This window comes from Filicampus tigris, chromosome 17 (genome assembly GCF_054856515.1).
Source record: "Filicampus tigris isolate MCC_2025a chromosome 17, RoL_Ftig_1.0, whole genome shotgun sequence".
NCBI classification, from domain to species: domain Eukaryota; kingdom Metazoa; phylum Chordata; class Actinopteri; order Syngnathiformes; family Syngnathidae; genus Filicampus; species Filicampus tigris.
This window is the reverse complement of record NC_141233.1, coordinates 211249-238946: the sequence shown is the minus strand read 5'-3', so window position 1 is coordinate 238946 and position 27698 is coordinate 211249. Positions and strand designations below refer to the sequence as shown.

At 43.0% G+C, this 27698-nt stretch overlaps 1 long non-coding RNA gene and 2 pseudogenes across 4 annotated transcripts in view; 1 reads left to right on the top strand and 2 right to left on the bottom strand.

Annotated features, from left to right (window-relative positions):
- Positions 1 to 9526, bottom strand: part of LOC147132779 (uncharacterized) — a 12990-nt pseudogene extending 3464 nt beyond the window's left edge. Inside the window, exon 1 of the transcript XR_015081801.1 lies at positions 8184 to 9526. The product of XR_015081801.1 is annotated as an uncharacterized LOC147132779 (transcript). The remainder of the gene's footprint in view (positions 1 to 8183) is intronic.
- On the top strand, positions 8526 to 27698 carry LOC147132777 (uncharacterized). Of its 2 annotated transcripts, none has more exons than XR_015081813.1 (3): positions 8526 to 8829; positions 27155 to 27297; positions 27570 to 27698. It is a non-coding gene; the product is annotated as an uncharacterized LOC147132777 (long non-coding RNA). The 2 variants fall into 2 exon arrangements; XR_015081814.1 differs by lacking the exon at positions 8526 to 8829 and adding an exon at positions 22588 to 23031.
- On the bottom strand, positions 21613 to 23935 carry LOC147132778 (uncharacterized; annotated as a pseudogene). Its single transcript, XR_015081803.1, has 2 exons — positions 23386 to 23935; positions 21613 to 22997 (listed from the first exon to the last, which is right to left on the bottom strand). The product of XR_015081803.1 is annotated as an uncharacterized LOC147132778 (transcript).

Genomic DNA, 27698 nt, shown 5'->3' with positions numbered 1-27698 from the left:
AACAAGATCAACGCATTGCGTCCAAGGTCTACCCGTTTCCTCCATGCGTTTTTTTTTTTTTTCAACCTATTCTTTACAGTCCCATTCATCCTTTCCACCAGACCAGCACTCTGTGGATGATAGGAACAATGACGCTTTGTCAATATGAAATAACAGACCTATTTTAACAATAACAAAATGTGTCCCATTGTCACTATAAATTCTCTGCAGAATACCATATCGCGGTATAATGTCTTTCAATAAATTCAATAAAGTCCATATGAATTCTCTGAAAAGGATAGGTTGCCGGAGGAAACTGACCCCGCATTGGACGCAAGTTACCTTGTGAATTGTGCCTGGCTCAGGTCAAACAAGCCGTACAAAAATTGCTTTTTTTAGAAGAGGTTAAACCCATAAGTCGTGTAATGTCTGTTTACAAGAGCCACCGTTCCCCCAGTCGAAACATGAGACACCCCATGGCTTAATATTGCTGCCCACCTGAACAAATTTTTGGTAGTATGGGTTTTCCCTCTGTGCTGACATAAATATTTTCCCGCAAAGTTGCCCCCTTATCAGTCCAGAGTTTTTGTTCTGTCTGTGGACTCTGCTGTTGCATATCTATCAAGGTTTGGGTATTCAATATTTGTGTGTCAGGAATGTGGTCTGAAAACCCCAGGAAGGGCTTTAAAGCTGCTTCTCTAGCTGTTTTGTCTGCGAAAGCATTCCCCAATGTCACACTGTCTGTCCCCGATTTATGTGCAGCACATTTACATATTGCAATGTTGCGTGGTAACTGTACGGCCTCTAACAAATGTTGGAGTAATTGAGCATGTGTCACTGCTCTTCCCGTTGATGTAATCATGCCTCTATTGTGCCAGTATTGTGCAAAGATGTGTACTGTTGCAAATGCATATTGGCCATCAGTGTAAATTGTAACATCTTTATTCTGGCATAATTTACATGCCTCTGTTAGTGCAACTAATTCAGCAGCTTGAGCAGAATAATGCGACGGCAGTGATTCTGCCTTTAAAATTTCATCTTCCGTAACAACAGAGTAGCCAGTCGTGTTTTCCCAAAAACATCCTTTTTATATGACCCATCGACAAATAGCGTGAATCCTGTCCCTATTTATTTATTTATTTATTTATTTTTTTCAGCCAGTTCCATCACACCCCCAACCTGCCTCCTCACTGCCACCGGCCCCCGTCTCATCGTCCTCTTTTCTATGAAACAACACCTTGTCCAACTTACTTGTCCCTTTCTCACGCTTCTGCGCCAACACTCTCCAAAAGTCTACGTCCTCATACCCATCCTTTCTCATTTTCATATTCCATCATGAAAAGTACTTGCCATGTCTTTCTCGTGTACACATTGTCTAAGCGTTATCTTATTATGAAAAGTACTTCCCGTTATATTAATGCATTATCTCTGTCTATTTTCTGCTGTCCCATTAATTATTCCCACCAATCCAGCACTTTGAGGGTGGTAAGCACCAAGATTCTCAGATCAATGTGAACCATCAATCCTATTTTCTCCACAATTTGGTCAACAAAACGGGTACCACCATCATTGTACGTTTTTTAGAAATGCCATATCTGGGGATGATATCCCTGCAAAGTGCTTTTGCCACCGTCAACGCGTCTGAATGCTTGGTATAGGGAATATTTCTAGCCATTTTGAAAAAGCATCTATGATGACGAAACAATAGTTTTCCATTCAATTCAGCAGCCCATTCGTATGGATATTTCGGTAAAATAAGTAATCTGTTTGGCCATACACAGATGTCACCTGGTAATGTCGCACCAGTGTTTTATTTTAGCTTATTTATTTATTCTTTTTTTTTTTTTTTAAATCAAGGAGTTCAGTTTATAAAAAAAATTAAATAAAAAATATGTTAACTCGTTGCCTTAGAAATGATAAGTCAACGTAAGTTGAACTCTTTACGTGTAACAAACTATCAATTCTGAGGGCACAGTATTACCACCAACTTAATTATTTTGAGTTTATAGCGCTAAATGGTTACAAGGTCCAACACTTGTATAGCGCGCATCTCCCTTTTATATTTAAAAAACAGTGTGCCAACAAGGATGTATCAGCTATTGCATGCAATAAATGTTTTTGTAACAGGAAAACAATAAAAATGTGAAGTTCCAAAGGGATAGATAGCATTTCACCTAAAAAAAATCCAGAAGTTCTAAATATTTAATTTGTTTAAGACATGTAAACTCAAAACAACTGAGTAAATTAATTTAATCGTCAGGAATTACTAACAACTTAATTAAAATGTATGTTTAGAACAAATTATCAAAATGTGAGTTAGTTCAACACAATACTTCTGAGTAATATGTATGTTTGTGTTTACAGTGAGGCAATCATGTCTTCCTCCATCCTAAGGAAGTAGTAACAATGTGGCTGTGTTTAACATCGTGCGTCTCTTTAGTTAGACGTTGTCTCAATACATACAAGGTAAATGTTTCGCTAGCGCTAAAAAGATCATGGTCCTTTGTTAAAACAATGCAGAGACTGCACGTGGCACTCTCAAAATCAGGGGATAGAACAAAAACTATGGTTGCACTTAAAAAAACAACAACTGGAAACTGAGGCACCCATCCATTGCTGCATTTGTTTGTACAGCAATGGATGCTGCAATAACTGCTCTTCCAGAGTGCGGCAATGCACCGTCCAATTCAAAATAATTAGTTTCATTTTGTCTCTATCTTGCCGCACCAAAACTGAGGTCGAAAAATGACCTTTACAATCTATCAACTGAATAAGGGGTCGCCATAATTTAAGATAATGCTGTGCTTAACACTAAAATTTGCTTTATTTCACAAAGATTTTCCTGCTTCATTGGTCTACCTTAAAGGTGATGTCATTTGAGGTCTTCACTATTACATTTTTTCACCAATGATTCCTGCATAATTTGGAACCCAGATTCAGCAACAATTTGTTAGACCTAAAAAATGACATCATCCACCCCTTCGTTTGATGTTTTGGAGCCTGGAGAATTGCACTTTGTTTTTGTTTTTCTATTCCCCACTACAATTATACTTCCAACACTAAGATTGCGTCCCAAATATTTGACTTGTTTCTACATCCGTAGTTTATTTTTGCTTACTTTGTGCTCTTCTTCAGCCAAATGTTATAATAATGAACAAGAATTGTTCCGCCTTGTCGCAGGGTCAGACAAGAGAGGAGCAGAGGGCCCAGGTGCCCCCCCCTGATGTCTGCGCCGCCGCTCAAGTCACATTATCTTCGTTTCTTACTTTTTGCCCATTAAATGCTTCTGCTATATGATTGATTCCTGTAACACGGCTACTTTATGTGTAATTAACTTAACTTAAAACGTGTTCAGCTATCCATGCGTCTAAATACTGGACCTTATCAGGATCCTGTTTTTCAACAAACTTCCAATCCTTACATTGCATTTTATGATTTAAATTTACTACCTATTTTCCCCATTGTATAGACAATTTGGTCCAGCTTGCTAACACCTAGGGTGTTCTAAAAACTGGATTTTTATCAGTAGGACAGCAATTCAAATTTCCTGTTGTGGTCATTCTCACTACACTTTTTCAGATGGAGAATTCTTGCTTCTGCATCTACACCAGTCTGCTGTTCATTATCCTACTACATATGCTACTAATTATACTATACTAATTATATGGAATAAAATACCTAGTGGTATTTTAATTCGCAATCACTCTGTTCACTTACACACTTCACACAGGGTTTCACAACCGATTTGCCCAAACATACCCACACCCAGAATTCAAGTGTACACAGGCCTTCGCCATCCTTTATTATTATTATTATTATTATTATTGTTATTTTCTTTTTTTAAGCTGGCCAGCAAAGTCATATTTTGTTATCCAAAGGTTTAAGTGTTGTATTTTGGAAGGACAGTGACGCTCCACAAATGTCCAATCTTTGCATGCGAGGTTTTGTTTCAGATCACTTTTATCACCGATTTTACTGTTAACTTTTCCCATTTTTTTTTTCATTTTTTTTTTTTTCCTAGAGTCAGTTTTATGATACCTAGGGTGTCCTATACTGACTTTTACCTTAAAACAGGGTGACAATCAACCCAGTGTGTGGCAATCCTCAAGCTTCTACCACAAGTGGCGCAGGATTCTTGCCTATTGCGTCCACACAAAGTTGTCACTTACAATCCTGTTTACATTCACTCACACAGTTTACACAGTCACACTTTTAGCAGCGTTTTTCACGGAGTTTAAGTACGTACAGGACACCGTCGCCCTTACAGTTTTATAGACTTACTCTGTCTTTTAACTTGACATCGACTAGTATTCTCAAGGCTTACACAGTTTTAAAGACTTACTCTGTCTCTCAGTTTTATAGACTTACTCTGTCTTACAGTTTTATAGACTTACTCTGTCTTACAGTTTTATAGACTTACTCTGTCTTACAGTTTTATAGACTTACTCTGTCTTACAGTTTTATAGACTTACTCTGTCTCACAGTTTTATAGACTTACTCTGTCTCACAGTTTTATAGACTTACTCTGTCTTACTACTTTACCAGGGCAAGGTTTTTTTTTGCCAGCGCGCAATTCACTCATCCACGAGTGTCGTGAGTTTCCTACTCACCCAGAGATGTCTTCACTCCTCCGGCTTCCCGTCAGCCTTCAGTTCCCAGAAGTGGAGCCAAAGACCAGTCCCACAAAGGGTCTTAGAGCCGTGGCCACGGACTTTACCTGGAGGTTGACTCGACAGCTGGAAACCTTCCGGCATATAGGGATCCGGCTCGAAGGACCAATTTAATGTCAGGTTTACACCAAATGAGACATTCATAAACAATGCACACAATGAGGAGAGAAGACATTCCACAACAATATTGTCTTTTTACTTGCAAGGAGAGCGCAGGGAAGTGTACGATTACAGTTCCTAAAACGCTCTGCCCGGCTCCTGCGCCCCCTTTCTTTTTATTATTCTTCGGTGTCCCTGATAACAAAGGTGTTCCAGCTCTAAGGGAAAGGGGAGCGAAAGCAGCTGGAACACTATGAACTTGTATTGTCTATGTGAGTGTGTGTGTGTGTGTGTGGGTGTGTGTGTGTGTGTGTAATTAACATACATATGTGAAAGCAAAGCACACTAAGCAAGTTGGCCTAATGTTAAAAATCAAACACATGAATACTAAAATGCATTATTATTCTTACACTATCCCTTTAATTTCCACCTTACTAACCCCAACATTTATATCTTTATCAGACCTCAATGATGCCCGTTTTGCAATCCTCCACCATTTTCAAAGTCATTTTTAGAATAGATTTCTTCACATGATGAGTTCTATTTTTCCACACAAAGTTGAAAAGTAGCTTTGTCAATTTCAGCAATTAGTTTCCTATCCAAATGCAAGGACAGAGATGCATATGTTAAGCGACAAATACCTTCTGCCTTAGAGAGAAGAATTCTACCTCTGAGAGAGAGATACCGCAAGAGCCACTGGTTTATCTTTTTTTTTTTTTTGTTCTTTCGATAATGGGACTGAAATTCATCACAGATCTTTTTTTTGGTCTTTAGTAATTGTAATACCTAAGTAAACCAGTTCATTTTTTAACTGGGATGCTACAGATTAATGTTTTCAAACAGTTCTTGATAGGCACAATTTCATATTTGCTTGGATTTAGATTCAAACCAGAGGCCTTGGAAAACTTATTTATAGTATGTTATATCCAATAATTTGAAAATGTACTTAAATTTAAGTATTTGTTGGGTATTTCACAGTTTATTTCAATATTTATTCTATCATTTAATTTTTGCTTACATTTTTTAAATATTCATTATAATTCACATAATATGTCATTTATATTTAACGTACTTTTTATATTTAAGTATTTGTTTTTACATGTATTCAGTTATTTGAGTGTTTATTATTTCAAAATGTATTGTTTGTCTAATCATTTCAATATCTAAATATTTCAGTATTGATTGAAATATTTCCCCCAAATATTTATGTCAGTATTTTTTTAAATCTTCATCTATATTTATTTAACTGTTTTAATATGTATTCAAATTCTTGAACATTTACAGTATTTATTCAGCTATTGAGGGTTTTTTGAATTTATTTGGGTGGTACGGTGGGCGACTTGTTAGCATGTCGCCTCAGTGCGTGAGTTCGAATCCGGCCCCGGCCTTTCTGTGTGGAAATTGCATGTTCTCCCCGTGCCTGCGTGGCTTTTAACCGGGTACTCCGGTTTCCTCCCACATTCCAAAGACATGCACGGTAAGTTGATCTGACACTCGAAATCGACATCAAAGTACAGAGAGGAACTTTGGAGTAAAAGAAAAGAACGAGCAACATTTTCGACTGGTGGGCGAAGTTTGCAAGCAGCCTCGTGTTGACCTTCACGCAGCAGGTTTGTACACTTCTTACCGCGTTCAAGGTTTTTGCCACTTTATTTTCACTTCTCTGTTATTTATTAGGTGGGCGACTGGTTAGCACGTCCGCCTCACAGTTCAGAGGTCATGGGTTCGATCCCGGCTCCGGCCTCCCTGTGTGGGGTTTGCATGTTCTCCCCGTGCCTGCGTGGGTTTTCTCTGGGTACTCCGGTTTCCTCCCACATTCCAAAAACATGCATGGTAAGTTGATTGGACTCTCTAAATTGCCCCTAGGTGTGATTGTGAGTGCGGATGTTTGTTTGTCTCTGTGTGCCCTGCGATTGGCTGGCAACCATTTCCGGGTAGTCTGCCTTTTGCCCACAGTCAGATGGGATAGGCTCCAGCACCTTCCCGCGACCCCGTACAGCAGGGGTGCCCATTACGTCGATCGCGATCTACCGGTCGATCGCAAAGGCATTGTGGGTAGATCACCAGCCTATAATCCGTCCTCACTACTGTATTGCTACGTTCACACCAATTGCTCTGGGAACGTTTCTGGCGGTGCGTTTCAATTGTAATTAAGGCAGTTCGCGCGGGCGGGCGCGGTTGCGTATGATGCATTTGGAGCGGTGGGACGCGGAGCGAAGCACCGGAAATCCGCCCATTTGCTCACTTATCGCGTAAAAAAACAAGTATACTTTTTTTGCCATTCCGCCTCGCGGCAGCCAATATTCATCGGACACAGCCCCACAGCGTCCTGTTCACTCGGCGGCTTTTTTTTTTTAAACAGTTCTTGAACTTTACCAAACAGCAATATTGATAGCATTAGCATGGTGTGCAAAAAAGTTGACTGCCGAATGGAGCAAATGGGCGGATTGTTGTTGCTGCAAATCTGCTTGAGGCTGGCTATCAGATGCTACTGTCCGGACTATGCATCCTTGGTTGATTCCATCCAGAGCAAATCATCAGAGTAAGGTAATTACAAAACATTTTTGTTGTTGTATTGTGCTATATATAGGTTGGCGCAGTCATGCAAGGTACACCATCATATACGGTACATATAAAAATAATTGTCAATATACAGTATTTATAAATAATGTGTTTTGCATTTTTAGTGGGCTGTAGATCATTTGACTCGGTCTGTCATAAGTAGCTCTCAGGCTGAAGAAGTGTGGGCACCCCTGCCTTAGGCATAACTGACACCTAGGGGTAGAATCAGCGCACTGCATATATGCAAAGTGGGGGCTCATTACGACAATTGTAGCAATCTGCGTGGTTGTTTTTGTCTTTTTCTCTCAATAAATGTGTCGGAAAATGCCTCGTTTTGCCATATTTTGTCCCTTTTTTCAGGAACTATAGAATTTTTAAAATCTGATAAATATTTGTCAATATTATAGGTTATAACTTGTTAAAACAGTGCAATTAAAAAAGAAAAGAAAAAAGCGGATTTTGAAGTGCGCTGATTCTACTCCTAGGTGTCAGTAATGCCTAAAGCTTGGAGTTCAATTGGCGTTATATGGAGAACAGAGAACAGAGGAGATGGAAGCACTCTAATTGGATGGTAACGATTGCACTTCTGCACTTTCTCCTTCGAGTCTACCTCACCTGCGCGTTGCGTTTTTACTTTTTTTTTTTTTTTGGAGACTATTTTTATCTTATTTTTAATTATTATTATTCATTTATTTATTTTTTAAATGTTTGTGAATCTCTGGGTCGCTTGATCTCGCGGACTAGCATACAGCTAGCTTGCGACGGAAACAGGCTAGCTTGGGGCTAGCTTGGTGCTAGTGTATTAAAATGCCTTCAGACGACAGCGACGAACACAATGGCCTGCTGGAGAAGGCAAATAAAACAATTTCTGACCTAAGAAGGGATATTCGTCGTCTCTCAGAGGAGCTCCATGAGAAGGAATCGGTCATCTCTTGCGTCGCGACCCGTTTCCCCGAACTCTCCGCGGTGGTCATAAGGAGGCACGCTCGTGAAATCCTGTCGGCGACAATGACGGCTGAGGCGGCTGGCCTCTCGGACACGGCGAGGTGGGATCCGATTGCCTGCCCGGGACCATCCTGCTCGACACCGCTGCAGAGTGACACCTGGGTCGAGGTGGTGTCCCGCGGCCGGAGGGCCGGGGAGCCACCCCACCACCCCCAACTGGTCCTGGGGAATCGGTTCGCCGCCCTGGCGAGTGAGTCTCCTGTTCCCATCACTGCACTACAGCAGTCGGAGACACCGACTGCTGCGTCCGACGCTGGGGCTGTGCTCCCAGGGGCTCCCTCGGATTCCCCGCCACCCACGGCGACGACCTCGGCCGGGAACCCCATGTTGGGCGGGTCCGCCGGTGACCCGGCCGTTCACTCACGCGTCGGGCTGCTCCGGGACGCGGTGTCCCGGTACACGAGTGGTCGACATCACCAGCATCATCGGCGACACTCACCGGTGTCATCCACCGTCATCACTCGGCCTCGGCGGAGCCATCCTGGACAGTGGGGTCGTGAATCTCCCGCCGGCGGTGAGTCCCTTGGCGTTCCCTCCTCACGTCACCCACCGACCACCGTTATAATTGGCGACAGCACCATTAGACGTACTCACTATCCCGGCTCCGTCACCCGCTGTTTTCCCGGAGCAAAAGTCATGGACATAGTTAACATCCTGCCGGGTGTTCTTGACTCTCTGCCATCATCCATAACCCGGCTCATCGTTCACGTAGGAACAAACGAAACAATACGCCGACAGTCTGAGCAGACGAAGAGAGACTTTCCCGCCCTCTTTGCCTTGTTAAGAACCTGCGGTCTGTCGGTCTGGGTGAGTGGCATTTTGCCGGCATTGTCTCGCGGAGTCGAGCGCTTCAGCCGCCTTTTAAGCTTGAACACGTGGCTCCTACGCACTTGTGGCCACCTTGACTTTGCTTTTATTGACAATTTTAACCTATTCTGTAATCGCCCGTCTTTTTACCAGCCGGATGGTGTTCATCCGAACTCCTGCGGTAGCAAGATTTTAGCCGCTAACATCCACCATGTCGTAACCAATTCCACTCCCAGCTGACTCTTGTTTACCAATCATATTTCTTCTTCTACTCATAAACGCTGCAATGACAATGTCACTACCATCACCTACAGGCCAATACCAGCTGCTCACAGTACCACCACCCTCACTAGCTCCCCCTGCAGGCCCTCATTATCATTAGCACTATCGGACAACTTTCCCATTGAAACCATCACCGGCAGACGCTTGCTTGCACACACAAACAACGTGGTTTTAACAGTGGTAATCTAGTATATGTTAATACTGCTCATTCATACCACTATGAGCGCACGTCCAGCACAATAATTAATCTGGCCGTGCTGAACGTGCGCTCCCTTTTAAACAAAACTTTTATCATAAACGACCTGATTTTAGACCATAATTTACATGGTATACTTTTGTCTGAGACATGGCTTGGTACAGATGTTCCAGTTGCTCTCACCGAGGCTTGCCAACCGAATTTTAACATTTTATTTTCTACAAGGGATGGCAAAAGAGGAGGCGGGACTGCATCAATTTTTATTAAGATAAGATAAGATAAGATAAGATAAGAATGCCTTTATTGATCCCACAGTGGGGAAATTTTCATTGTTACAGCAGCAAAGATATAGGTCACACAGTGACGGCGGCATAATGTGGCCATTAATGTATAACATTGACGGCAAACATTTAGGATCAAACCTATGTAGATATACGCAGTAACATGTGTATATACACTTGTATATACACACCAACCTACATCTACATAAAAAATATGAGGAACACTCATTTCGGCCTGTACATAGTACAGAGGAAAAAATACTCTAAGTAAGTGACAGTGCTGCAGTGCTGTAGTGAAATGTAAGGAACAGCATTGGATAAAAATAAAACTAGACTAATAGTAGTGGGGAATGTTGAGTATTGCACGGTATTACAGTAGTGGGGAGTATTGGGTATTGCACGATATGAGCTCAGGTGCAGGACTGCACAATTGCACTAATGTCCACCAGTTTGTAGAGACTACACAATGTTCTTGTTAAAGAGTCTGACAGCCGCAGGCAAGAAGGAACGGCGGAATCTCTCCTTTGCACAGCGAGGGTGTAACAGTCTGTCACTGAAGGTGCTGTGGAGTGCTGTTAGGGTGCCCTGGAGGGGGTGGTCCGGGTTGCCCAGCATTGATGACAGCTTGGCCAACATCCTCCTGTCCCCCACCGAGTCCACACAGTCCAGGGAGCAGCCCAGGACAGAGCCGGCCCTCCTGACCAGTTTGTCCAGCCGCTTCTTGTCCCGGGCCGAGACGCCGCCTGCCCAGGTGACCACTCCCTGGAAGATGACCGATGCAACCACCGAGTCATAAAAGTTCCTGAGGAGTGTCCCCTGAACCCCAAAAGACCTCAGTCTCCTGAGTAGGAAGAGTCTGCTCTGACTCCTCCTATAGAGGGCGTCTGTGTTGTCGCACCAGTCCAGTTTATTGTTCAGATGAACACCCACGTACTTGTAAGTTGAGACTCTCTCAACATCTGTTCCCCGGATATTCACTGGTGCAGGTGAAGAGTGCTGGCACCTACCGAAATCCACCACTATTTCTTTGGATTTCCACGCATTGATCAGGAGGCGGTTCTGCTGGCACCAGTCCACAAAACCCTGAGTAAGTTCTCTGTACTCCCGATCATCTCCGCCTGTGATGAGGCCGACAATCGCAGAGTCGTCAGAGAACTTCTGCAGGTGACAGGTAGGGGTGTTGTAGTTGAAGTCCGAGGTGTAGAGGGTGAACAGGAAGGGAGCCAAGACAGTTCCCTGTGGGGCCCCCGTGCTGCATAGGAGCACGTCAGACACACAGTCCTGTGTCCTCACATACTGTGGCCGGTTTGTGAGGTAGTCCTGGATCCATGTGGTGAGGTGGTGGGCCGCCCCCGCCCGCTCCAGCTTGTCTCCCAGTAGGGTGGGCTGGATGGTGTTGAAAGCACTGGAGAAATCAAAGAACATGATCCTCACAGTGCTCCCCGCCTTCTTCAGGTGGGAGAGTGAAGTGTGGAGGAGGTAGATGATGGCATCATCCACACTGATGCCAGGCTGATATGCGAACTGGAGTGGGTCCATTGAGGAGCTCACCAGGGGGCGCAGGTGGACAAGGACCAGTCTCTCCAGGGTCTTCATCAGGTGAGACGTCAGCGCCACTGGTCTGAAGCTGTTGAGCTCCTTCGGGTGGGGGGTCTTTGGCACCGGGACCAGGCAGGATGTTTTCCATAGCTGGGGGACCCTGCCCAGCTTCAGGCTCAGGTTGAACATGTGCTGGACAATTCCACACAGCTGGTCTGCGCAGGATTTGAGGAGCTGGGGGCTGATGCCATCTGGACCCGCTGCCTTCCTCGCCTTCATCTTCTTCAGCTGGTTCCTCACCTGAGATGTTGTGAAGGCCAAGGCTGGACAGGAGGGAGTGGTGGCTATCTGGTGTAGCTGGGAGCTGGAGACTGTGGAGAAAAAAGGGGAGGGGGTGACACGCCCAGCAGGAGGAGTAGGTGGAGGCAGGCATCTGATCGAACCTATTGAAAAAGAGATTCAGCTCATTTGCCCACTGCAGGTCCCCCCCAGTCCGGGTCTTGGGTTGTCCGTGGCCTGAGATGGTCTTCAGGCCCCTCCAGACTCCCCTGGCGTTATTCTGCAGCAGCTGCTCCTCCATCCTCTTCCTGTAGGACCTTTTCCCCTCTCTGATCCTCCTCCTCAGCTGGCGCTGCACAGTCCTCCGCTCCTCTATGTTGCCTGACGCAAAAGCCCTCCTCTTCTCCTTCAGGAGAGCTTTTATGTCTGGTGTGATCCAGGGTTTGTTGTTGGAGAAACACCTTACTGTCCTGTTGGGTATGGTGTTCTCCATGCAGAAATTTATATAGTCTGTAACAGTGTCCGTTAGACTACTAATGTCTTCCCCGTGAGCATCGCTGAATACTTCCCACACAGTTGTGCTGAAGCAGTCCTTTAAGGCCTCCTCGGCCTCTCCAGACCATCTCTGAACCGTGCGGGTCACAGCTGGCTGCCTGCGGACCAGAGGTTTGTACACAGACTGGAGAGCCACCAGGTTGTGATCAGCTTTGCCCAGCGGGGGGAGGGGCAGTGATGTGTATGCCTCCTTGGTGTTGGCATAGAAAAGGTCCAGTGTTTTATTGTCTCTGGTGTGGCAGGTGACATACTGTGTGAATGAAGGCAGAGAGGAGGAAGGGGAGGCATGATTGAAGTCACCAGAGATGAGTACCAGGGCATTTGGGTGCTGTGTTTGTAGCCTGCTCACTGCTGCAGTCAAGACATCACAGGCTGTGTCGCTGCTGGCAGCTGGTGGGACGTAGACGGTCACCGCGATCACATGACTAAACTCTCGCGGGATGTAGAATGGCCTCATGCCAACAGCTAGCAGCTCAATATCCCTGCTGCAAAGCTGCTCCTTAATCGTGATGTGATGTGCCCAGGATTATCTATCGTTCACAAACACAGCCAGCCCTCCTCCTTTCCTCTTTCCACTCTCCAGCGTCCTGTCCGCGCGTATGATTTGGAAGCCGTCCAATTCTATGACCGCGTTCGGCGTTAGCGCTGTTAGCCACGACTCCGTGAATCGCATCAGGCTAGCCTCCCGGAAGTCCCTCTCGTGCCGGGTAAGCGCCGCTAGCTCGTCCATCTTGTTGGGGAGCGATCTAACATTCCCCATGATAACAGACGGGAGGACGGGATGGTATCGTCTCCTCCTTTCCCGGCGTTTAACCCCCGCACGAGATCCCCGTCTCTTCCTCCTCAGCTCACGGGGGATATCGGGTCTCGCCCCGGGAGCCGGCGCATGGTTAGCACGGAGTGCTAACAGCTGATTCCGGCTGTAAACAATGGGGGCTCGGCTCCGAGCCAAGTCGCCGGACACGATCGCGCAACAAATAGCCATCAGCAGCAGCAAGAATACCGCAGTTTGGGTGTCCATTGCTACGCAAGTTACGACTATCAACTATATGAAAAAGGTATGAGGTAGAGTAATATTAAAGAACAAAAACACACGAAAAGGCTCACCGATGAGCCGGAGCTACTGTAGCGGGCTGCCACTCGCGCGGCGCCGGAAACGGAAACATTAATACTCTTTTATCAAAGGAGATCATTTTCAGCAGTTATTTATCGTTTGAACGCCATGCCTTTGTTTTTAGCAGTCCCCCTATTCTCTGCATTACCGTTTATAGACCTCCCCATCATTCCACTTCTTTTATTACAGAATTTTCAGAATTCTTATCCATTTTATATTCCAGTTATAACAGGATATTAATAACTGTACATCCCCTACTGTTATTGTTGCTGAAATTATGTCAATGTCAGGAGTGATGTACCTAAAGATAAATACAATTTAATACTTGAATAAATAAATAAATAAATATTTAAAATAGTGGAATAACCCAATAATTTGCATTGTTTTGACCCAATTTGTTGTATTCATTTAACCCTTAATTGGGTCAAAACTGAATAACCCAATTTTTTGGTTCAAATTGACCCAAGTCTGGGTTGGTCCTTTTTTAACACAACAATTGGGTCAAATTTAACTCCAAAATAGTTATTTTTGACCCAACTGTTGTTAGAGTGCACCCAGGGCACGGCGGCTACCGGCCGGGAGCACTTCCCCCGCTGCCATTCATACAGTATATAAGTTCTCGCCTTAAACCTCCTCACCGATCTCATTTTGATGCATCAAATTGATGTCCTTTCATAGGGAAATAGAGGCGGGGTTTACGCAGATTGCAGCTAATTGTCAGGAACAAGCCCCGCAATAGAGTTGTTCCGATACCACTTTTTGGTCCCCGATACCGATTCCGCAACCTGGCTGTGCAGTCTTGGCCGATGCCGTACCGATGCATTGCCATTTGAAAAATCTAAATGTAAGTGCTATTTTTCTTGTAATTCTAAAGAATTGCATACTCACTTGAATGTAAAATTATTCATATTTAAATCATCACTTGTGAAGTATCTGTTGTAATAGGGCTGCTCGATTATGAAAAAAAATATTAATCACGATTATTTTGGTAATAATTGAAATCACGATTATTCAAACGATTACTTTTTGCTACAAAACAAGAACAGGTTTAAACATGTAAAAAATATTAAGACAAAATTGTTTGAAACACTATAATAATTTTAGTTCGTTTTGCACCTAACAATATTTATTAAATTATTTTAAAAAATGTAAAAAGTGCAAATTTCTAAATTAAAGTATGGTTTCTTTGTATAAAAAAACAGAGCATTGGAGTTAACTTGCTATGCACTTATAAATTGCCAAAGTAGTGAACTGTTTGGAGTAAAATGCCAATTTTGACAGAATAACAGATATGCTATTCATCTATACATTTAGACCTTTGTCTGGAGCCTTTTTTGTTTTGTTTTTTAAAGTAATATTTAAGTAATTTGCTTCTGATAAATTATAAATTTAATATGCTGATTGGGTCAAACTAATTTAAATGTTGACTGTTACATACTAGTATTCTATACAATACTTCTAAATTACGGTAGGCCATATATAAACTGTATTACAATATAATGACCAATAATATGTTTGCAAATTGCATTTGAAGCAATTTAAAACAAAAATAAACACAGAAATTTTGACTTCATATTATGGACTACAAAAGAAATGTAACTTAAGTCACAATAGTAATGTTTAGCGTGGTTTCTATTTTTGTGCTAGAAAAAAGTAGTGTATATTTTCATAAGATATGTTATTTAAATAAATCCCTCGTGCCGATTGAGAAGTGGAGTCTGTGCCCTAAACATTTGGAAAGCTTGTCCGATGGTTGAATAGATTCGTCGCGTTGCCGGTGGGTGCAAAGACAACTTGCACTTAAAGGGACGGTGGGGATGGCCACGTTTTCACTAACAAGTTCATTTTATACATTTTTTGATCAGGAAAATGAAAAGAGTTGTAATTTTCTATTTTATCAATAAATTTGGGAGAAATTAGGACATAAGTGACTCTATGAATAACGCCCCTTGTTAATGAGCAGAATGGCCGCGCCCCCTGGTGTTCTATCCATGTTCGGTCGGAGTCACTGTAGGGACCGATTACAAACTCTCCATTGGAAATCATTGTACTTTCATTGCTTATAACGTCCAAAAACGTGGACATCTCTACTAATGCCCACTTCAACATATCAAAAGGACTAACCTCTCCGTGGCTGATTTATATGAGAATGAGGAAATATGGAAGTCAGCAGAGCTACGTAGATTTAGGCTGGGACAAGCACACACTGCTTCTTTGCTTAAAAAAAAAAAAAAAAAACACTGCTTCTTTGCTGATCATGGTTAGCACGGGCGAGGCATTAAACACCAGTCAGGATATTTACAGAGACTGAAGTGTAAATGAGACGTGCACATTTATTTGGATGAGTAATGGCCCCAGTTTTTTTATTTACAAGGCGCCGTCCAATTTGGAAGGTAACAGCCGAAGTGGCACTTCCAATGCGGCCACACTAGGCTGCGCAGTCAGCCTCGCCAAAACCTTTTGTTTTTACTGAACATTGAGGCTTGTTCGATGAGGGCTTAACTCACTCTCTGGGGCTCTCTGTCTGATAACGCACGCGACTGCTTGGGAGGCAAGCCTGCGACTTGAAGAGACGCACGCTGGACGCAGAGTAAGGAGCTAATGTTGTTGTGCTAACGCCTTTTGTTTTAATGCCCTGAGGCTAGTTGTTGCTAAACTTCCGCTGTCCCAATCCTACCTTTAACCGGCGAGGGAAGCGGGGGGCTCTAATCTGCCTGCTGCTGCTGCAAGCCGCATCTCTCTCCCTCCTCAGACACGAGTTTAGCGTCGCTAAATGTCCTAAATATAACCAGTCGGGGTTTGTGTGCGCATTCATGCTCTTGTCCGCTTCAGCTTGCGAAAAGGGAGGAGCAATCGCCACGGTATTTTTGATTTTGTGGAGGTGATCATGATGAGATCACGTTTTATGTCAATAAATCCAGACTATTGTGCAGAACACTTTTATACTTTCACAGGTTGAAGTGGACAAGAGTACTAATGTGCATTTGCATTTTGGTGGCGATCGGACACCATTTTAGACAACAGAACTGTCAAAGCGAGCAATATTACCACGCATGCCTTCCTCCCGTGACGTAGACCGCTGAGAACGAAAACATAACATAAGCCACGCCCCTTTTTGGGGCGTGGAAATGTTGTCGTAAACCTTATCACAAAAAAAGACCTTAAATCACTGCAGAGTCTTTTTCAGGTGGGCATTTTAGTACTAATGTCATTTTTACATGCAAACCTATTATATAAGTGCCAATGTTAAGCTCACCCAAGTGTCCCTTTAATACGTCTTTGCTCACGTCTTCCACTGCGAACCCAAAATGTAAGCGAATAAGCGATTTTGACTTGCCTTACTTGTTTACAAGTCTTTCCTGTGGCGGTTTGTGTGCCATTTTTAGGTCTGTTACTCTGTTAAAACGTTGAGTAGGAGCGTGGGCAGTGCAACTTGCCGGGTGCGGGGTACGGGCTGGATGGCTGGCTAGCTCGCTAGCTAGCTAGCTTGGAGAGGGTGGCGCGGCGGAGTAACTCGTGAGCGCATGCCTCAAAACAACTCAAAATTAGTATTAATAATCGTTTTTTACGATTCGGCCAATTTTCTAATCATGGAGTGTAATAATCGAAAATGTAATTGAATTTCGATTAATTACACAGCCCTATATTGTAACATATACACACACACAGAATACGTGTGTTGAATAAACAGCCTATTTCCATGGCTCTTCGTGCTGGTGAGCTGCATTTGGGATAAGGCTCTCAAATATGCGCGCTGCATTCAAAGAATCGGCGCTTCATTTGTTCGTACTCGCCGATGCCGATACCAGCATTTTAAGCGGTATTGGGATACTTGCCGATACCAGTATCAGTATCGGAACAGCAATCAGAATGAATTCTGATGTTCTGGCTATTTTGCATATAGTCGCTGTCCTGTGAAAAACACTTTAGTCCATTTTTTAATGAATGAGGTTTCCCATTATGGGAACAATTTAAAAAACGACAAAATTGGACATGTGAATGGATGAGTATTCATAAATTACTCATTTGTTCATTTATTCAAATGTGTATTTCACAGCACAGCGCCGATATATGATATAATGTCCTGAGCCTGAGCGCAGACTAAGTATTGCTGCATATTCCATAATGAATTTGGCCCAAGTGCATTGATGCTGATTGACTATTAAATCAATATTGTAATAAAACTATTACAGTTGTAAAAATAATAATGTTGATGTATTTCAATGTAAGTAGTGGGATTGGAGCATTTAAAGGGACACTTACACTTATAATAGGTTTGCATGTAAAAATGACATTAGTACGAAAATGCCCACCTCAAAAGACTCTGTAGTGATTTAAGGTCTTTTTTTGTGATTTGGTTTACGACAAATTTCCCCTCCCCCAAAAGGGGCGTGGCCTATGTTATGTTTTTGGTCTCAGCGGTCTACGTCACGCGAGGAAGGCATGCGTGGTAATATTGCTCGCTTTGTCAGTTCTGTTGCCTAAAACGGTGGCCGATCGCCACCAAAATGCAAATGCACATTACTACTCTTGTCCACTTCAACCTGTGAAACCTATAAAAGTGTTCTGCACAATAGTTTGGATTTATTGACATAAAACGTGATCTCATCATGATCACCTCTACAAAATCAAAAATACCGTGGCAATTGCTCCTCCACTTTCACAAGCTGAAGCGGACAAGAGCATGAATGCGCACACGAACCCCGACTGGTTATATTTCGGGCATTTAGCGACGCTAAACTCGTGTCTCAGGAGGAAAGAGAGACGCGGCTTGCAGCAGCAGCAGGCAGATTGGAGCCCCCGCTTCCCTCCCCGGTTAAAGGTAGGCTTGGTACAGCGGAAGTTTAGCAACAACTAGCTTCAGGTCGTTAAAACAAAAGGCGTTAGCACAACAACATTGGCTCCTCACTGTCCGCCCAGCGTGTGGAGGTGAAGATGAGCAAGCCTGTGTCTTCATGTTGCCTCGCAAGCAGTCGCGTGCGGTGTCCCAGCTAGGTAAAGTTAGCACCAGATTGGCCGCCACCTTCTGCCCGCGTGAAGCGGCGTGAGAGTGACAAAAGCCCTAATCTAACAGCGAACAAAAGGCTTCGGTTGCCATTTCGGCTGTTACCTTCCAAATTGGACGGCGCCTTGTAAGTAAAAAAAACTGGGGGCATTCCTCATCCAAATAAATGTGCACATCTCATTTCCACTTCAGTCTCTGTAAATATCCTGACTGGTGATTAATGCCTCGCCCGTCCTTACCATGATCAGCAAAGAAGCAGTGTTTTTTTTTTTTTTTTAAAGCAAAGAAGCAGTGTGCGCTGGTTCCAGCCTATGTACCTCTGCTGACTTCCACATTTCCTCATTCTCATATAAATCAGCCACGGAGAAGTTAATCCTTTTGATATGTTGAAGTGGGCATTAGTAGAGATGTCCACATTAATTTTGGTGCCAATTGATCGCCGTTTTTTGACGTTATAAGCAATGAAAGTACAATGATTTCCAATGGAGAGTTTGGAATGGGTTACTCCAGTGACTCCGGCCGAACATGGTAGGGGGCGCGGCCATTCTGCTCATTAAGAAGAGGCGTTATTCATGGAGTCACTTATTTCCTAATCTCTCCCAAATTTATTGATAAAATAGAAAATGTCAACTCTTTTCACTTTCCTGATCAAAAAATATATACAATGAACTTGTTGGTGAAAACGTGGCCATCCCGGACCGGCCCCACCAGGTCTGACACTGGAGATCGTCCTCCTCTCTTACAGCCATAGTCCTTGCCAAGACACTGATTCACTCTTCAAGTTTCCAACGTTCCCTCTCAGGAGAGTCGCGGTGCGTCTGCCTCAGTCACAAGTGAAGGAATTGTCAGTCCCCAAGTGCACTTCCTGCTTTTGTTTTCAGACTTGCCCGCAGCAAAAAGCACGCAGTTGTCTGGTATCACACAAACGCGCTTTATTACCAATTGTACACTTCAAAAGAACATTTTCATCCAACAAGTCACACTGGTAAAACCAAGAGTCAAAAAGACATCCAAGTTTCGGCAATGTGCTACTTTAGGCCGCCGTGGGAGAAAATGAAAGTAAATTGCAGTCCTGAAAGCTAATTTGCTCAGATAAGAAAAAGAGGAGAAAAGGAAATGGCAGCTTACCCTTCCTGCTTTGTGCTCGATGCGCAGGAAGCGATGACGAAACACAAAAGAGCTCAACTAAACGTCTGAAAAAAGCAAATGAAGCCTTGCCAAACCCGCCCCACCCCGCCACAAAACTGTCTAAACGAACGTGAAAGATCCAAACCAGTGACGTGTGCTGAGCTTCGTAGGTTGAGAGGGGTCTGACTGCAGACTACAACACGGAACGCCCCTTCTCGCCAGGGCACGGCACACCACTTCTCTCCAGGACACGAAACGCCCACGGTAACACCACTTGTTAGCATACTCCCTGTCCCACATCTGGTGAGTTTGGATCTGGTCACTCATAAATCATAAATACAATGACCTGGAAAGTGGAGTGAAAGCAGCATCAGATAAAGATCTTCCTACATTTAACGGCACAAACGAAGATAAAACGTAACAAACTATTTCCCCCTATTTTTACGTGGGGTGGGGGGGTCAACTTCACGCACGTAATTGACTTTATTGAAGAAGACTCCGCTGATTCAAGCTTTTTGAACAAACAACTTTATTGGGCAGAGAGCAATACACAAGGAAGGTCCGTTGCAAGCAGGTCGCAAAGTAAACACTTTACTTACGGCTGGTTGCTGCAACATTAAAAGCTGCACAGTATTGTTTTTGTTCCCGCTACTCCAGCCATACCGGCCCGTCCACGCCTGATACTGGGGGTTAATACTGTTAATACATTGAAACACGCTCAAAACTGAATAAAAATGAGCTATGCTGAAAAATCCAAAACTATTATGACCCTGATGACAACTCACCATATTTACAAATTCATATCAACAAAAATCCATTCATATATACATACATACACTTATCTCCAATTTTGGAAACTTTTTAAATTTTCACAATTTGATGTCTGTAACGCGGAAACAACATTCATGTAAAAATGAGAAAAATGAAAAAGAGAGAGAGAGAGAGAGAGAGAGAGAGAGAGAGAGAGAGAGAGAGAGAGAGAGAGAGAGAGAGAGAGAGAGAGAGAGAGAGAGAGAGAGAGAGAGAGAGAGAGAGAGAGAGAGAGAGAGAGAGAGAGAGAGAGAGAGAGAGGGGGGGGGGGGGGGGGGGAGGATAACTGTGGTACAGGAAAATAAAAGTTCAGCATCCCCATAAGAAGGTACTTCAACTACAATCATCCTTGGTACTGATGAAGCCAGCTCAGATGAGAGGCGCAAACTTCATTAATCACTGTTACGCTCACTTACACATTTATGATTCTTAGCCCGATACTTGCACAAGAATTGTAGGCCACAAACTTAGCAGGAAAATATTTTCTCCCCAGTGTGTGTTCTTGTGTGTATTTTTAAGTTTGCCTTTTGAGAGAAGCTTTTACCACAAACTGAGCAGGTGAAATGTTTCTCACCAGTGTGGGTTCTTTTAAGTCTTATTAGATAGAACTTTGAAGTCAATCTTTTGCAACAAACCCGACCAGGAAAAGGGTTTCTCACCAGTGTGTGTTCTTGTGTGAATTATTAAGTTTCTCTTATTACAGAATCTTCGGCCACAAACTGAGCAGGAAAATTGGTTCTCACCACTTTTTGATCTTGTGTGAGTTTTTAAGCTTTTCTTATGAGACTATCTTTGGTCACAATCTGAGGAGGTAGACTGATTCTCGCCGGTGTGTGTTCATGTGTGAATTATTAAGTTTCCCTTATTAGAGAATCTTCGGGCACAAACTGAGCAGGCAAAAGGTTTCTCGCCAGTGTGGGTTCTTGTGTGTTTTGTCAAGTTCCCCTCCTGAGAGAATCTTTGACCACAAACTGAGCATGCAAACGGCTTTTCACCAGTGTGTGTTCTTCTGTGATTTTTTAAGGTCCCTCGGTCAGAGAAAATTTGGCCACAATCCAAACAGGCAAATGGTTTCTCACCAGTATGCGTTCTTGTGTGCATTTTTAATCTTCCCGTCTGAGTGAATCTTTTACCACAAACCGAGCAAGCAAACAGCTTTTCACCAGTGTGTGTCATTGTGTGTATTTCTAAGCTTGATTTACATGAGAATCTTTTACCACAAACTGAACAGGAAAAAGGTTTCTCACCAGTGTGCGTTCTTGTGTGTATTTTTAAGTTCCCCTTCATAGAGAATCTTTGGCCTCAAACTGAGCAAGCAAAAGGTTTATCACCAGTGTGGGTTCTTGTGTGTATTTTTAAGTTCTCCTTCAGAGAGAATCTTTGGCCACAAACTGAGCAAGCAAAAGGTTTCTCAACAGTGTGGGTTCTGGTGTGCCTTATTAACCTTCCCTTCTGAGAGAATCTCTGACCACAAACTGAGCATGCAAAAGGTTTCTCACCAGTGTGGGTTCTTGTGTGTTTTGTCAAGTTCCCCTTCTGAGAGAATCTCTGACCACAAACTGAGCATGAAAACGGCTTTTCACCAGTGTGTGTTCTTCCGTGATTTTTTAAGGTGGTTTGGTCAGAGAACCTTTGGCCACAATCCAAACAGGCAAATGGTTTCTCACCAGTATGTGTTCTTGAGTGTATTTTTAAGCTTCTCGCGTGAGAGAATCTTTGACCACAAACTGAGCATGGAAACGGCTTTTCACCAGTGTGTGTTCTGTGATATTTTAAGGTGCTTTGGTCAGAGAACCTTTGGCCACAATCCAAACAGGCAAATGGTTTCTCACCAGTATGCATTCTTGTGTGCGTTTTTAAGTTTCCCTTCTTAGAGAATCTTTGGCCACAAACTGTGCATGGAAACGGCTTTTCACCAGTGTGTGTTCTGTGATATTTTAAGGTGCTTTGGTCAGAGAACCTTTGGCCACAATCCAAACAGGCAAATGGTTTCTCACCAGTATGCATTCTTGTGTGCGTTTTTAAGTTTCCCTTCTTAGAGAATCTTTGGCCACAAACTGTGCATGCAAACGGCTTTTCACCAGTGTGTGTTCTTCTGTGATATTTTAAGTTCCCTTAGTCAGAGAACCTTTGGCCACAATCCAAACAGGCAAATGGTTTCTCACCAGTGTGGGTTCTTGTGTGTTTTGTCAAGTTCCCCTTCTTAGAGAATCTTTGACCACAAACTGAGCATGCAAACGGCTTTTCACCAGTGTGTGTTCTTCTGTGATTTTTTAAGGTCCCTTGGTCAGAGAACCTTTGGCCACAATCGAAACAGGCAAACGGAGCTCTGAGGTCGTCTGCTTGGGATCCTCCACAGTGGTCTCCATCACCTTCTGGTGTCATGCATTGACTTGAGCTGCTGCTGTTTGGAGGCTCCGCCCCTTCACTCTCCTCATTTTGAGCATCATCTCCACTCTGCAAAGAGACACCAGCCGATGGAAACTTTGTGATATCCTCCCCTTCTCTTTGATGTAGGAAGGTTCTTGTTTCTCCTCCTTGGTGTGGAGGTGCTCTTTCTGCTCCAGTTTGATGTGATGGTGCTGCTCCTCCTCTTTTTTAATGAGATGACATTCAGGCACCACTTTTAAGTAGGGGCTCTCGTCGTCGTCTATTTCCTCCTTAATGTGAAGATCTCCATTGACATCTTGAAGACATAAGAAAATAAGCACACCAAGTTGGTAATGTCAAATCTCATGTTTTAACTTTCAGATTATTGTTTAAATGTATACTTAAGATTTAATGTTACTTAAGGCTATTACATTAAAAAGGTAATAAGGCTAATGGTGTTTATTTGGCAGATGATTGACCTAATATGGCTAGTGTAGTTTAATGTGTCCCTATTTAAAAAAAAAAAAAAAAGAAATATTATGGAAACACCATGTTCATTGAAAACTTAGTTATAATTAGGGTTTGTGTTTTTTTTACGTGTTTCATGTTCGCATGGCTTCATGTTAACAATTTCATAAGTGGTCACAACTAGTGTTGTTCCGATGCCATTTTTTGGGAAGTGTGTTGTTTAGTGAGCAACCCACCGCAAATACACGCCCAGAGGTAAACGAGCTCAGAGACGCAGCACAAAAGCACACTTTTGGAGCGAGGAGGTTCATTCCTGTGGTGAGTGACATGAATAACAAGTGTTTTACTGACAGTTGAAAGTAACGAGTGGAAATTACGTATATTTGAGTCTTGGCGCCGTGTTCTCGCCGTACACAGTGGGTTATTCAAATTCCGGAACAACTCTTTCCACTCAGTAAACGAGTTATTCAGAATGTTTCAGAAATCAGAATTTTGACCTTAACCCGAATATCGAGTGCATGTAAACGTAGTCACGATGGTGCTGGGGACAGAACGGCGGAGGAGGCAGGGGCAACGTAAAGTCGAAACTTCGTAGATCGCATAAGTAAGTCGTAATTCGATGACTTCCTGTAAAGCAGTTACATTAGAACTCTCCACTCGCTCATTTCTTAGCCAGCTAACGAGCTTTAAAGCAGAAGTCAACGCAAACATTTTTTTTCAAGAATATGTTCTATGCAAGCCCACTAGTTGAAACAGGGCATTCTGTGGAATAAGTGTTAATGCACTAGTTTTTAGCCATCTCTGGGGGCAGCCATTTTGTCTTCTGTCAACTGAAAATGACATCACAACTGCTCACAACGACCCATTTCGGCTCATATTCAGAAAACAGGTCAGCCGTGATTGGTCATTGTGAACAGTTGTGATGTAATTTTCAGTCGACAGAAGACAGAATGGCCGCCCCTGGCCTGGCTAAAAACGAGTGCATTTTGCTGCTTAACCCTTGTGCAACTTGACATTCTGTTTACTCACCTTGTCCTATGGGTCAAAAAAGACCCGCCCTACCAAAGCCCCAAAATAAAGCAACCTAATTGAAATTTAAATCCCAAATCTATTTTGCATGATGAAACAACCTGTTATTTATCAATTCAACACAATTCAATCAATTTTTATCATGTATTTGTGACACAAACAAACAATCAGCAATGACAATTATTCCGCCTTTTTTTTTAAACACAAACCAACCGTCATAACACTTTTCTTTTACACAGAAAATATATATTATTGCTATTATATAAAATGTCAAGTAATTACTTCTGAAGTAATTGTATTGAAAGGGGAAAAAGTAAACAATCTGGAATTATTAATTACTTCTGAAGTAATTATATTGAAAGGGGAAAAAGTCAACAATCTGGAACTTTTTGTCCGCAGTTTATTCTTTTAATTTTTTTTAATGAAGTGAATCATAAAAATACTTTTCTCTAAACAACAAAATGTTGCTTTCTTTTCTAAACAATTTTCAACAGCAACTCTATTTAGCACATATAGGACAGCATGTGCGAATGTGAGAATGGGCTTTGCAGTACGGTGCATTGCTTTTGTCTTGGAGTCTTACTTCCAGAGTCAGAACTTGCACCTTTTCTCTTTTGATTGACCCAGCTGCAGCCTCAGGCGAATCAAGACAAGATTTAGGTCCCTGAATATCTTCTGAAATGACTTTTTCGATGTTTGGTGTGATGAACAGGAGAAAGGTTGGTGACATTTCCTGGACATTAGCAGCTGAATATCTTGTTGGCACTGGAGTCATCCTTATGACATTTGGTGCATTTGTTCTTACTTGGTTGCTGTCTGAACTTGATGAAGACCACGCAATCTTGCTGTTCTTTGACAAAAATGTCCGTCAGCTTGAGGGGTTTCCTCTTCTTCATCTGAAGGTGCATCATCTTCTGGGTTTCATTCCTTCCCATCTTGCTCTTCAGATACATCTTCATCCTCTTGCTCCTCCTGAGCTCCTGAAAAAATCTGATAATGTTTTTTTTTGCTTTGTTTTGGAGCTTGTGTAAATCAATGGGTTTGCTGCAGGTCAAAAGTGCAGCTGCTGGTCAAATGCAAGTTCAATTCGTACATCAATCTAGATTCTTTGTGTGTTTGTGTGTTTGTGTGTGTGTGTGCGTGTGTGTCTGTGTCTGTGTGTGAGTGGGTTTGTATGTGTGTGTATTTGTGTATTTGAGAGAGTTTGTGTGCCCTTTGAACTTTTTTTCTGGTGTTTATATGCTTTTATAATTCACGGGTCAAAAATGACCCATAAGACAATCTTTGTACCCTAGTGGTGTACAGCCCACATGGAAACATACACAAAAACAAGGTATCACTTTTTCTAATTATGGGGCCCAGTTAGGAAATGTAATCAAATTTCAAGTTGGAAAAAGATTGTTTAAGGTATTTTTTCTACAGCTAAACGTGGTAATGGGTCAATTTTGACCCACAAGACAACACAAGTGTTAATTTATATTCCACAAATGTAAAATTAATCAGGATGCCGTGTTTTAACTAGTGGGCCGGCTGGGACTATATTCTTGAAAAAAATGTTTGGGTTGACTTCCACTTTAAATTAACCTCTAACGCACCAATGTCAAAGTCAAGGCCCGCGGGTCACATCCGGCCCGTAAGAAGGTTTTCTACAGCCCCTGGGATGATATTGCTTTATTATTAGATCCGGCCCGCAGCAAGCCCGTTGGGTAGCAGATGTGATCGGGTCCTTCGCGCCTGTCGATGACGTCATGCTTTAAAATATATTGTAGCGTCTTCCAAGAAAACAGACATAGTTTAATTATCACGTTTTTATTAGTCCAACCGGCTACTGTGGGCCACAGCCGACGCCATTACAGTACGACAATCGTTCAGTCAAAAAACTTTTACTTGAGTACAATTTTTGGCTACTCTACCCACCTCTGATTACCATACACTAGGAAAGAAGATTACATTGAAATACAAACACAGGTGACGTGCATATTTTTAACGACAGAAAGTCGTTCTTTACAAATCAAATGAGAGTAAGAAGTGTACAAACCTGCTCCGTGTAACACAACACGAGGCTGCTTGCAGACTTCGCCCAGCAGTTGAAGATGTTGCTCGTTCTCTTCTTTTATTCCACAAAGTTCCTCCTCGTATGTTGTTGTCGTCATTGCACACATTCTCACTCGACAATCCCAACTAATTCGTACTTTATTTCTTCTTGACGATGTGTCGTGTGCTTCTCTTTGTTAGCGGCTAGTGAGCTAAACTAAGCTAGGCCAACTTGGCCGAGAAGCATCAACGGGGGCTGAAAGGAGCTCATCCTGATACAAAGACTTAATTAATCAATGATGTCGTCGTCCTTTAAAGTAATGATGGACGTCCTGTGTGGAGGCTGCGGTCCGTTCGAACACACATTGTGCCCAGTAAGACCAAGCGCAATTTGCTGTAGCTATTTTTTTTAATTTGCGGTAGCTAGCTGTAGTGGGTCGACTGGTTAGCATGTCCGCCTCACAGTTCAGAGGTCGTGGGTTCGATCCCGGCTCCGGCATCCCTGTGTGGAGTTTGCATGTTCTCCCCGTGCCTGTGTGGGTTTTCTCCGGGTACTCCGGTTTCCTCCCACATTCCAAAAACATGCATGGTAAGGTGATTGGACTGTCTAAATTGCCCCTAGGTGTGATTGTGAGTGCGGATGTTTGTCTCTGTGTGCCCTGCGATTGGCTGGCAACCAATTCAGGGTGTCCCTCGCCCACTGCCCAAAGACAGCTGGGATAGGCTCCAGCACGCCCCGCGACCCTTGTGAGGATAAGCGGTATAGATAATGGATGTATATATATATATATATATTATCTAACCACTGCTCCCTTGGCAATTATGTTGATTTATGTTAAAAACATGTTTAATTGTTGGCATTTTTGTATGTTGTATTGTGTTGTTCAATAATGAAATTGTTTGAAAACGTTATAAAAAAAATGTTCTGGGTCCTTTCGTTAGGTGTCGCCAACAAGTGATGTCATCGAATGGCGCCTATGCGTAGGTTGCTGCCCTGACTTCCCGCCTGGTGGCCAGACTTCGAAGAAGAACGACATAATTGCGGTCTCACTGTTTTTGTTGGTCATCAATCTTTGTGACGCAAGGTGAAGTGCGGATGAATCTGCTTTATCATGTATGATTTAGCAGACCTGCTACCAGGCTGTTTTTTTTCATGTGCGTGAATAAACGATGGGCTTTTTTAAAAATATTCCAGTATTGGCCTGAAAGTTTACTTTATTTGCCTCATCTTTTCCTCTTCACACGAAACGTTACAGCACGTTGGGGCATCGTTTGATGCAGTGTTTTTGTTTTTGAGTCTTTGGTTTTACTCCGTGTGAGTTGTTGGATTGAAAGTGGTAATTAAACGATTTGTCAGATCCCAGATAACGGCGAGCTTTTTGCTACGGGCAAGTCTGAAAACAAAAGCAAGAAGCACTTCGGCTGCGGCTATCCTGAGAGTGAAGGTCAGAAAGTGAGACGGTTACTTCGCAAGGACCATGGCAAG